The 13661-nt window shown below is 34.6% G+C and overlaps 1 pseudogene; it reads left to right on the top strand.

Annotated features, from left to right (window-relative positions):
• Positions 1-426: 426 nt before the first annotated feature.
• LOC124229843 (ubiquitin-like modifier-activating enzyme 5) overlaps positions 427-13661 on the top strand; it is a 36120-nt pseudogene continuing 22885 nt past the window's right edge.

Consider the following 13661-nt stretch of genomic DNA (forward strand, 5'->3'; position numbering starts at 1 on the left):
AATTCTTGAAAATGTTTAAGTAAACATAAATTTGTAAAGGGTCTCATTCAATTCCACACGCATATATTAAGTATCTTTAATGCATAATGAACAGAACTGATCTATTACAGTAAAAATATGCATAAATAAAATAAAATCCCTGCCTCACTACCCTCAATGCAGTAGGAGAGGTGAATGAGAAAGCGCAAGACAATTTGATAAATATTGAGATAGAGGTATGGCCAGGGTACCACTGAAGCAGAAAATATGGCCCAATTTTGGACCTTCCTGTTTCAGCCAGGTTTGAGCAGAGAAGCTTAACCACTAGGAGATGATACAAAACCACAAGATAAGGTGGTCTGGAAGGAAAAATGGATGTGAGGTAGGGGAAGCAAGGGAAAATTAGAACCTGCAAGGGTGAGTTGACATCTACTGCAATGGACAGTGATGTCAGTGTCTCACCACCTCCAGACTCCAAACACTGATGATGAAGATGATCTGTATGAAAAGTGGGTGCCATTGGATTCTCAGTTAAATAGGCACCTGACTAAGATGTCACTGAGGCTGAAGAAGGAGGACTGGTCAGAGCTGGGAAGAATTGCAGTCCTGGCTGTTGCCTTGAACCAACAAAATGAGCCAGCAGGTAAGCGAGAAAGTCTGCGAGCAGTATTAGCTGTGGGCGCTGTACCAATGAGCTCTGTGTAAAAAAGCATTCCTACCTGTTTCTTTTCTGCCTTCTATCTCTCATACAATTAAAAAAAAAAAGTCTCTTGTGGCTCATCATAATTACAAACAAAGAAAAGGAATTCTGGGAAAGGTAATTCCAGTTTAGCTAATTAATACCATGAAAATCCACCCCACTGCCTGAATATTCAAGGGATGTTAGATATCAGAGATGGGATACCTGAATGAGTAAAGAAGACATTCACAAATTGAAAAGAGCTCAATCATGTTTGAACAATGTTTACCATTGTAGTAGAAATGTGTTAGGTACCCATAGAGATATACAAAATATTCTTAACTTTTCTGACTTCTAACAAGTTTACTTTTATTTAGTACAATGTGGTCTCATAAAATGTGAAAAGGACAAAGTTTCTTTTCCTGGAGATGTTTATTTACAAATTTCAAGAGAATGTATACTTTGCTGTTCATGTAGATTTAAAACAGATGAATGAATACTTAAGATGAGGATGGTAAGATGTCAGGCATATAATAGTGGGCATTCAGTATTTTTTAATTGAAATAAAAATACTGTTAAAATAACTGTTTACATTTATGACGTAACAGAAAAGGAATCCTTTAGAAACATATATTTCTTTGAAAAAGTAACCATGTCAATATGAATTTTACAATGAAAAGCATAACTAAAGGGCATTGCTTTTGTGGAAATGTATTTCTTTTACATATGCAAGTCTTAAAATTGTATGTTCCCAAACACCCCAGTTATAAAAAATAAAAATAAATTATTCACTACTGAAATGAGAAAAAAAGAAGTGTAACTAGTATGCTAAGAAAAGAGAGAAACTGAAATCATGTAAAATGCCCGATTAAAACCACAAAAGGCAGAAAAAGAGTGGAAGACAAAATAGGAACAACAACAACAAGGAAAACAAATAGAAAACAACTAATATGGTAGTTATTAACCTGTCTATATCAATAATCTCTTTGAGCATCAATGGTCTAAATGTACTGATGAAAAGACAGAGATTCTCAGAATGGATCAGAATGGAAGAAACAAGAACCAACTATATGTTGTCTTCAAGAAACCCACTTTAGGGCCAGCCTGGTGGCTCAGCAGTTAAAACTCTAAAACTCCTAGCAGATAACATAAGAGAAAATCTAGATGAACTTGAGTTCATTGATCACTTTAGATAAAACACAAAAGGCATAATCTATGGAAGAAAGAATTGATAAACTGGACTTGATTAAAATTAAAAACATCTGCTCTGCCAAAGACACTATGTAGATAATGAATAGACAAGCCACAGATTGGGAGTAAAATATTTGCAAAAGATATACCTGATAAACAGTTGTTATCCAAAATATACAAAAACCTCTTAAAACTCAGAAATAAGAACACAAAAAACCTGATCAAAAAATGGGCCAAAGACCTTAACAGACACCTGGCCAAAGAGGATGTACAGATGGCAAATAAACAAATAAAAAGATGCTCCACATTATATGTCTTTGAGTAGGTGAAAGGATAAATAAACTGTGGTACATCCAAATAATGAAAAATTCAGGGCTATCAAGCCATGAAAATATATAGAGGAATCTTAAGTGGATATTACTAAGTGAAATAAGCCAATCTGAAAAGTCTGCATACTGTATCACGTCACCTATATGACACTCTGGAAAAGGCAAAACTATTGAGACAGTAAATAGATCAGTGGCTGCTAAGGGTTATAGGCTAGGGAAGGAAGAATAGGCACAGCACAGGGAATTTTTAGGGCAGCGAAACTACTCTAAATGATACTATAATTGTGCATGCATGCCACTATACCTTTGTCCAAACGTATGGAATATACAACACCAAGTGAAACCTAATATGAACTATGATAATGATGTGTTGATGTTGGTTCATCATTTGTCACAAATGTACCTCTCTCATAGGAGATTTTGATAACTGGGGAGGCTGTCCGTGTGTGGGGACAGGAGGTGTATGGGAAATTTCCTACTTCCCCCTCAATTTTGCTGTGAACATAAAACTACTCTAGGAAATAAAATCCATCTAAATAAATAAATAATTCTTTGGAGAGAGAGGTTTACACACCAACTCCCAACTTAGAAGAATGGGCATTATAGCAGAGGGAGTAAGAGCTCATGCTGAGAAAGTGAACTGGCCTGCGTTCACACGCTGACTCTCTACTGTGTATGCTGGTTTAGTTTACTTAATATCACTGTCTCAGGTTTTTTTCCTGTGTAAATAAGAGTATTGATATTATCTAGGTCACATAGTTTTTGTTCTTTTAGAGAATCTGAATAAAATATTTCATATAAATGAAATCTGTTGAGTGTTCACCAGTTACTAAGCACTGTGGAATTCTTTCAACAAGTTTAAGTGTGTAGGCTGTAGAACCTGGGGGAAGGTTAGTTTTGTTTAGATCGCTTGTTTCTTATCATCCCTCCACCCACTTTCCTATCACAAATGTTCCAAATGATGTTCCTCCAACTTTATTTTTGTGATGCACACCGATTGCTTAAATATAACACAACTTGTTTCAGCCTGTTATTTCCGTTGATGTGAAAATCACATCAATAACGACATCCAGACCCAGGGGTGGCATCATTGTTCTTCACAGCATTTTGACCAATCTTCTATTTTGTTAATTTATTTTCTTCTACAAACTCCCTGCAAGTGGACATTCTCCAGGTTACTGCTGCTGACACCATTCCTTACACATTTGGCCTTGGAGGGTCTCATCTGCACCCTTGGGCTCAAAAGCCCCTATTTGTAGCTAACTACCAAATCTACAGACAATGGATTTACATGGATAAATACATAGTTAGATAATATATAATATAAATATATATTACATATATGTATATAAGTATCTATAATTCTTTATAGCTGTATCTATAACCATATCTATCCCTACAATCTATACCCCTTTCTCTTAAACAAGAGATCTTCTTTTTCAAATAACTGCTCATTCTTAAAATATACATGTGCAATACTAAATTATATATAAATATATAAAACTATCTATCCACCACATAAAATCTCATATGTTTTCTATTGCTATAATCCTAGATTTTACAAACCTTGATAAACTGTAGTACCCACCAGAATGATTGATTGTATCATATGGATGAGAATAATTGAAACTTTACTGGATACTTGCATAGAGTAAACTCGGCTTTTTCTAAATTCTCCAAGTTTGTCTGGTGAGTCTCAGGCAGTATCTTCCTCATGCTCAAGACCCCTCTTGTCATGTTCTCTCACTCTGGCAGTTTCCTGTCCAAGAATCTACTTTAGCGGGGTAGAGGGGGTCTTCTTTCCACCCACATTACTTTAAGAATCATGATTTTTATGCCAAGGGTTTTCTCTCTCAACTCTCCTTTGAGATCTCAAAGTGGCTCCTTGGCTCCTCAGTCTTCACTATAAAGAGGTCATTTTGGAATGGGGACAATCTGCCGACCACACTTGATGCCACTTTGCCACTTTTTTTGTCAGTAGGACCCCAGAGCAGTGATGTTGTGGCTTCAAGGAAAAGTACTTCAGCATTTATTTGGAAGACTTCTCTCTATAAGTTTTAGATGTAAGCCAGGGGCGTACCTGGAAAGAAAATCTTAAAAATACGCAGTCACTTCTCATCATTCACAGTATTTATGTTCTGTAAAGTTGTGGCAAACACGGAATTAGCGAGTCCTGAGCTATTGCTCCTGGGGAAATACAGGATCAGGTGCTTGAAACAGCTGGTCACATTTTTGTCAACTGAAATGCCATTTGTAGTATATAGAATCCTTTGGCAACGTTCTTATAAAACAAGCTAGTCTCCTCACCATTGAAAATCTGCTCTTCAACATAAGTCTTTTCCTATATAACACTTAGCAGGTATTTTAAAAATTCTTCCACAGTGTCCTGATCTGCAGAATCTGCCTTGCCTGCAAATTCAGCAGTTCCCATACCATAGCTCCTGTGGAAACATGGGATCCAGCCAGTACTAGACAGGAAGAGTTTAACATTGACCTGATCCTGGGTAACATGACTGTAAATTTCTTTGGCTTTCAGCCTCCCAACAGTGTTATGCATTCTGCTTCTTTTTGTCAGTCTTCCTTTCCTGGATGTACAGCATTGTTGATTCATTAACAGTGAACTCACAGCTAACAGCACTGTAACTCATGCCTTAATGAAGTTTATCTAACACACATGTATTCTCCTTAAGGCACATCACAGTCTTCCCGCACTTAGGAACACTAGACACCACTTCAGTACTATACTTAGGAGGCATTTTAAACAGCAAAATTCCCAACAAAAAGCACAAAAATGCAAACAATGTGGCAATAAATACATCAATGGAAGGGACACTTTATTACATTATGAAACTTGAAACAAGAAAGCAGAGCACAATCTCATTCAACCTGAAGTGGAAACAAGTGAACTGAGTGACACAAATCTTTCTCTCTTGTGAGTATGTCTGCAAATGACAGCAACAGCACCTGTGAATATTGCTTTTGGGGTTTCAAATACATTTTAGTGAGTTGGCTAATTTGCACATATAGAATCTGTGAATAGTGAGAATCAACTGTATTGTGCTGTTCCCTGTATTCTGATTCTGGAGTATTTGATGAGCTTGAATATATTTTGTGAGTTCCAGGAGAAAAAGAAATATCAATATGTAATATATCAAATACTAATCTATCCATTCCATATCCATCATTGACACTGTCATTGAGTATAAATTCTGTTTTTGATTGTGACTTTTTTTGTAAATCTTTTTCATTCAAAGAGATATTTAGGAAATCTCAGATGATTAAATATGATGAAATATCTAATTTGGAAGATTTGTGGGTTTTGTTTTCTTATAGCTTGTTTATTTTAAAAATATACGAAATATTTAAAGGCTCATAGAATAATTCTATAAATTATGCTTATTTATGTTCTTTTATAATATATTATAAAAAATATTTTTCAAACAATTCATGTGTTTGAATTTCAGAGCTAATAGGAGATGGTAAACAATGTTCTCCACAACAAAGATGTGCTATGCAACACTCCTGGGAAAGAATGCTGTTACTATTAAAATCGCCATATCTTTCCAGAACACTACAATCCTCATTCTGAAACCAGTTTTCCTTTGGTAAATGAATCTTCAATGCACTGGTAAGATTTCTTGTATTAAAATGCACTAAAAAAGGGAAAAATGGAAAATGAGAATTAACCTTATGGCAAAGTAAATTCCATAAGTATTTTTTTCATCTTTAACTACGACTTCTTCAAATTACTTAAGGAATTGTTTTCTATGCACATCTTCCTGAGTAAAAGTCCATTGGAATAGCACTGAGACTCAAGAATCAGCATTTTCCCAAAAGTGTTTTGCAGAACTTTAGTGCCTTTGAAATGTTCAGTATTACTTTCCGTGGGTCTTCTGTAGTCAAATAAAGGTGGGCAGCTCTGCATACGACATCCTTCTTGGATATTCAAAATAAATCTTAAATATCTCAAAATGTCTTAGGTTCAACTTATTTTGCTTTGTTGAAGCCAGTGTTTCCCAAGTTTATTTGAACAAAAATACATATTTAAGAAAGTGTGAGTAATGCTCAGTCACAAGTTACGTTACGGAGTCGGACTGCCTGGCTCTGAATCCTGGTTTGCTTACCAGCACTGTAAACCAGGGCAAGTTATTTAACTTCCTTTTAGATCAGTTTCTTCACGTATAAAATGAAGTAACAGCAATACCTACCTTCTAGAGTTTTGTAAGCATTCAATAAGAACAGTGCCAGCAAATATTAAACTCTCTCAAAGCATTAGTTATTATAAAAAGGAAAACAGCTTTCTGTAGAAGACAATTTGGGGAACATCATCAAAAAGAGCATGTGGTACATTTAATACTTCTTTTTTGATTTAATTTTCTTTCAAAATTGAATTACAGAAATTTAGTCCTGGAGCTTAGATACCATTTTCCTTTGTAGACGAAGAAAGTAAATCTTGGAAAGACCAAATGACTAGCCCAGAGTCATACAACTCATTTGTGGCACAATTAGGTTAAGAAATCAGGTCTTCTAATTGCTAATTGAATGGTATTCTCTCTGCACTTGGCTGTCTCTCATATGCTCAGATTTCACATATCGATTCTCTTTCAATCTAAGGGAAAAGACACTATACAAAGTGAAAGGTGTTAGGAAATCAATTTCCTATTACATTAGTCATTAATGCTATTGAATATCAGGCTTTTTTCATCACCAGTCACTCTTTATCATTGAAACACTTCAAGGTTATGGTCCACTATGACCTAAAGATTTTTTTCTGCTCCAAATTCTAGACCACTAAACTTTATGTTCTACCAGTTTGTACTTCTTCCTACAGTACACTATTCATTAATTATTCTTTTAAATATATTTTGTTAGCATGTTATTTTTTTCTTAAGCAGGATCAATTCTAATTTTAAACTTATTTCACAAGGGCATAAGCATCTCCTGTTTTCAGCATCTATATTTGGTAATTTTTTCCAGTATTTGACTAAATAATATGCTATATAATACGGATAATCATTAGATTATTTTGGGTTAATGTTAATCCAGCCATAGCAATGGTTTTCATGTAACATTTAAATCAGTCAATTATATGACTGATTCTTCAAAAAATGTAGATTTTATTAATTCAGTGTTGAGTATCTCATATAATTTGGTATGATAAATTTTGCAGAAGTCAGTATATGTTAAAATACACAAAAGACACCTACAACTTCACTAGAAAATGATGAATATGCCAGTAGAAACACAGACAAATCAAGAAATTTTTTTCTAGAAATCCAATAAGCATGTTTAGATTATGCTCTTTTTAAAGTAAGAAAAGCAAATTAAAGCCAAATCAGATTCAATGGGATAATTAATGCATGTGAGGAAGTAGCCATTTCCATGAATGGCTTAAACAATCCATTCGTATGAACTGCTTGGCACAAATTTTCTGAAGGCCATTTGGGCATTCTTCCAAAGAGTGAAAGGAAAGACATAGCTACAAGAGTGCATCTCACAAAGTTGTTTATAAAAATCCAGATTTAAAAGTTACCAACCTTCCAACATTAAAAATATTGATTAAATACATCGTGGCACATAGAACACATCAAAATGCTATAAAAACACAGGAAGATTGAGGATATTACAGAAATCTGCTGAATGATTCAAGTTTCATTTTACGTGTATAAAAATGCTTGATTAGGTTATATAGCCTGTGGTGTTAACAATCCCAGTCTCTGGGTAGTGGGATTTTGAGTGCTTTTATTTTATTATTTTTTGGCTCTTAAGCATGTATTACTTTCGTGATTAAAGTGTGTCTATTTAAAATTATAACACCATGGGGGCCAGCCTGGTAGCCTAGCGGTTAAGTTCATGCTTTCCACTTTGGCCGCCCAGGGTTAGTGGGTTGGGATCCCAGGCGCAGTCCTACACACCACTCATCAAGTGATGCTGTGGTGGCGTCCCATGTATAAAATAGAGGAAGATTGGCACAGATGTTAGCTCAGGGACAATCTTTCTCAAGCAAAAGGAGGAGGATTGGCTCAGGGTCAATCTTCCTCACAAAAATAATCCACAAAACAAAAATTATAACGTCATAATAAATTTATACTGTACTACTTACTCATATGGAGAAATCAGAGGCATGAAAATCAAGCCATTGTTAATTTTTAATTCTTTCAAAAGTATGATTAAAAATTGGAGGTTGAAAATATGATTTTTCTATGAAAATATAAGAGAAAGACATAGGGATGTGGTCAGAATTTGTTTCAAACTATTTTTAAAATATATAATTATGAAATTAGAATTCAGAATAATTTTTATCTAAGTTAATATCTTCATTATCAGTTTCACTATCATCTTAAATGATTAATAAATAATACAGTTATGTTTTTGTTTGTTTTTAACAAACCAACTGCTATTAGGAGATACAGTATTCTTAATGGAAAAATTGGTATTTGATATTTTAAGATTCTTTAAAAGGACTACTTGGAGTAAATTAAGTGCAATCTATGCCCTTTCTCATTTCATTTTATGCACAGCATCATCATTCATCATGTGCTCTGAAAAAGATATCTTTCCCTTGGCATTCTTTCAAATATCAATGTGTATCCCCACAACAAATGCTCTGTCCACTCTAAATCTGCATATACAAATGAAATGAGATTGTACTGGATTTTGTTTGTCCACTAACTAAATTTTTCATGATGATTTTATTTAATGCAAGCCTTTGCATGAAGAGAAAACAATTATCACTTCAGCTTTCATTCAATAAGCAGGCCATTTTTTTGCAAGTGATGTACTCTTATGTATTGCATAAGCAAAGGACCTTAAAAAATCAGAAAGGACAACAGCATGGCCATTAGTCCATGGCAGGACCCACCTAGTACCTGAGCACCTAGGGAAATTAGACATGACTGAAAAAGTGCCTTATTTTGTGTGTACAGGGACTGATAACTTTGTAGTAATTTATACCAGTCTAAATATAATAAAAGCTTAATCTAGCTATTGTACCCGTGCTTTCCCAACTAGAATATAACGGAGCCCAGTTACAAATTGAGAATGCCCTTTATAGGCCAATGCATTCTTCATTTCCAAAAGGGCTTTGTTCTCTCTAATACTTCTTATAAAATATCTTATTACCAAATAATAGAAAAGGGGAATGTTCTTTATATATAAGTTATACTGAATACTTTCCTAAAAATGAGGTCTCTAAAACTATGTGGAAATGTAGGAAAAGGGCAGAGATAATCTTATTAGTGTTAGCAGGAATTTAAACATAAAGGATGCCAGATTGTTCTACCTATATATAATCCATCTTCCTAGGAGTTGCTGACCTTTGGAAAGAGCACTGAGAGTTGCCTAACTACACAGAGAAAAAACATTTTCTATAAATACTCGCGTGTTACAAATAATTGGAGCTGACAACATATTTTGTATTTCTATCATTATCTAATCTATCCATCTTAATTGTTAAAAGTCCTTTATCCTTCATATTTCCTAATTTCAGTCATATTAGGAGACTATCCTTGATCTTCATTCTCCACTGTACACACACACAGAATATATCCATTAAAATATCATTCTGATATCTGAATCTATAAAACTTCCTGAATAAATCCTTAATCATCAGGTAATCTCCTTCCAGGTAATGTTTCTTATGCTTGAACACAGTTCAAATAGAACGTTTTCTCAACACAACAACAATAGCAGTTTAAATATGGAATAGATATATGTGTTATGCAAAATATTTAACCTCTGGTTATCTTCAAGTGTTTTTAGTTCCATTACATGATAATCTCTCATAAAATATTATTTTCTTTCAAAATAATATAGTTTTCATTGCTTAAATTCAATTTCAATGGTACAGCTGCAATATATTTCTACTAACAATACTTACAAATATTTTCATCTCAAAATAAATTACTAACAGATTCCAAGTAGAGGTAAGAAAGGCAATGGGCCTGGAACTGAACTCTCACAAGCTGGACTTCTGAACCTTTGTATTCTCCATTTCGCCTCCATTCTACAGACTGTGTACTTGTAAGTCTACCTGTTGCTTCAGCTATGTCCGACATCCCTTTTAAAGTATTGATCTAACATCACTGCAGTTTTTCACTTTGATGGCCACTTCCTCATTGTTAAATTTATTGGCAGTTTTCCAGTTTTCACACTGTACTCTCACCTTAATTCTCAGTTTCTGCTTCTGGCCTGTCTATAATTTTTATCATCAGAGCAGGGATAGTAAATATGGTTCAACTGTAAGACTAACAGATTGACAGGTGACAACTGCCTATTCAGGTGACAACTGCCTATTAGGAAGGATTTGAAGCTGCATCTATAAATCCTTCGACTCTCACCTCCTAGTCCTCTCACAGAAATAGTGCTTCTTTCCATATATGCTCCATAGCAACTTGCATAAACCTTTATTATGATCACAAAACATTGTACTCTAACTTTATTTGCATGACAATCTAGTTCACTAGACAAGCTCTGAGCCGGAGTCTGTAATGTTCCTCTCTCAGTTCCCTGTTACTAACCCAGTGCTTAGCCCAGAGAAGCCACTCAAAAAAAGGTTTTGAATACTTGAATAAACTGAAAAGTAAATGAATGTCTGCCAAATTATCTGGAGCTTGGATTTTTTTTTTTTTAAAGATCAGCACCTGAGCTAACAACTTGCCAATCTCTCTTTTTCTTTTTGCTTTTCCTCCCCAAATTCCCCCCAGTAGATAGTTGTATACTTTTAGTTGTGGGTCCTTCTAGTTGTGGCATGTGGGACGCTGCCTCAACATGGCCTGATGAGTGGTGCCATGTCCGCACCCAGGATCCGAACCGGAGAAACCCTGGGCCTCGGAAGCGGAGCACGGGAACTTAACCACTCAGCAACAGGACCAGCCCCTGGAGCTTGGATTTTTATGATCGAAAGTTTGGACAATTTGAGGAAGGATTTTGATCAGGGAAAGGAAATCCTTTTTTTTTCACTGGATACCATTATACTGATCATCAAGAACTATATTAATTTGACTTAAAAATGAAATAAACTGAAAGGCTCACCCACACTGCGGTACTTCTGTTGAGAACATTTTTAAAAGATTGTTAGTGATATTAGTAGCCCCCAGGACAACCTTCTGAGAGGGGTGAGCAAAAGACCTAAACTGGCACAGTGAATGTTATTCCACCAATTATTACATTATCTTTCTTTTTAAAATATAATGTTTTAAAATCAGAATTCTATTTTCTCCTTATATATATAAATATAGCTTATAGAAACTAATATAAGTTTCCAGACACTGTGACAACTTAGAAAATACGCCAGCCACCCTCTTAGATTCATTGCCTCTTTTTTTTTAAGAAAAATACAAAAAACAATTAATCTGTTCTGAGGATTTGATAATAATTGAGCGAAAACAAATGAATAGAAGAGATCTTCTCTGATCTGCTTTCTATCTTGCCAAAGGGAAAAAGTAAAGTGAGATAAAACATGATACTAATCTATTATAGTGTCTATATATGCAATCTAACTCATCTTGCAAATGCCTTTCAAAAACATAAGCCTTTCCATAAGAAAGAGAAGCATCTCTAATTATGAATTATCAATATTTATCTTCTGTAGTATGAACAAAGTTACTGGCAAAGCCAAGCCACTGCCCTTCCCCCCAGCACATGCACACACACACACACACACAAAATGGAGATAGAAGTTATGTGAACACGTGCTAGATTCATTTGGATGGTATTACTTTGGATTTACATGCAAATAGGTTTATGAGAAGTATTTTGGGACATTATCTGTATTTAGGAAGGTAGCATCTTTTTGTCCCATTCCTTTAGAAGTACAGCTCTCTAAATTAGAAACAGATAATAACCCAGTTTACTTCAAATAATTATCATGAAAACTAAAAATAAAAAGGGAGGGACCTGCCCAGTGTCACAGCAGTTAAGTTCACGCATTCCGCTTCGGTAGTGGCCCGGGGTTCGCCAGTTCGGACCCCGGGTGCGGACATGGCTCCACTTGGCACGCTATGCTGTGGTAGGCGTCCCACATATAAAGTAGAGGAAGATGGGCATGGATGTTAGCTCAGGGCCAGTCTTCCTCAGCAAAAAGAGGAGGATTGGCAGCAGTTAGCTCAGAGCTAGTCTTCCTCAAAAATAAATAAATAAAAAGGGAAAGCCAATTGTTGGTCTCCAGACATGATTCCTTGTAAAATTCTTAGGTTTTGGTTGGTGTATTTTATTTTAAGTTTCTGTGTATGTGCCTATTTTCGTGAGCAATTTTAGACTTGCTAAGTTAGACTGCACGTTGCATTCTATTGTTTTTGTTCTAATAATTTCACAGGAAGAAAAGATATTATAACCATCAATCACCTTTAACTTTATACATTACTATATGTGTATATTATATGTATATACTATGCATATATAAAGACTATATATATATATATATATATATATGTCTTTATAAGAAAAGGAATTGGGTTGTTCTTTCATAATAAAATGTATTTTTAAGTAGTTCAAGGTAATTCTAAACATTTGAATATTGTGTTTGGTATTTGTGGTTATAAACTTGAGGGCCAGTAAGTGTAACTGCATCTTTCAAATAGGAATAAAATGGAGCAAATTTTGAAGCAAGTTTCCAGTGAACATGATTTTGCACATGATCTGTGGCTCAAACAAAGTATCAACAAATTCAACAGAGTGAATATGATTTGGTTTTAAAACAAGTAACTAATTTCATAAATATTTATTGTATTTTATTTAAAGCTCTAGGATCACAAAAAGGCAATACAAAAGCTGCAATCTGACACACCTTTTTTTTTTTTTTAACGGAGAAAACAAAGAGTGGCATTGCTTCCACAGACCTTCTTTTGATCTCATGAATGCAGCCTTTCCAAATGGCCTAGGGCGACAGCAAGCATTTTATCAGTGATGTCGGAAGACAAGTTCTAGAAGTTATATTTCTTTTCCCTTTTTTTCTTTTGAATCTCTTATTTTCAATAGACTCTAGGTGGCAAAATATACCTACCCTTTTAACAAAATTTTCAAAAATCAAACAACTTTTGCACCTTCTTTAAATAAAATAGAAATATACACCTTTATGTCAGATGATGAATTTACTCTGATAAGATCTATTTTTAAATTAAAACCCTAATTAAAAGTCTACTGATAAATGCACACGAGTTACTTGACTTTTCTTCTACAGTTCACTTCATATTGTTTTTTCTGTTGGTTTTTACATACCACACTGTAAACTTTTTGAGAAGCTTTACTGATTTAGTGATTCAATTTTGTTGTTGTGCTTGCCTTACTTAAATTAATAAGATAAGTTTTAATGGAAGTTATACATTTAACAGATTTTAAATCTCAATTTATGACTCTTTTGGTCCCATTTTCTTTCGTTTTAATTTTCTTTTATTACCATTGGTGGTTTGCCATAATCATTTCCTTTTTGAAGTATTCCCAACAACCTCCAATGGACAATAGTAGGGGATTGGTGGTAATTTCCC

This window comes from Equus quagga, chromosome 18, assembly GCF_021613505.1.
Source record: "Equus quagga isolate Etosha38 chromosome 18, UCLA_HA_Equagga_1.0, whole genome shotgun sequence".
Taxonomy (NCBI): Eukaryota; Metazoa; Chordata; class Mammalia; order Perissodactyla; family Equidae; genus Equus; species Equus quagga.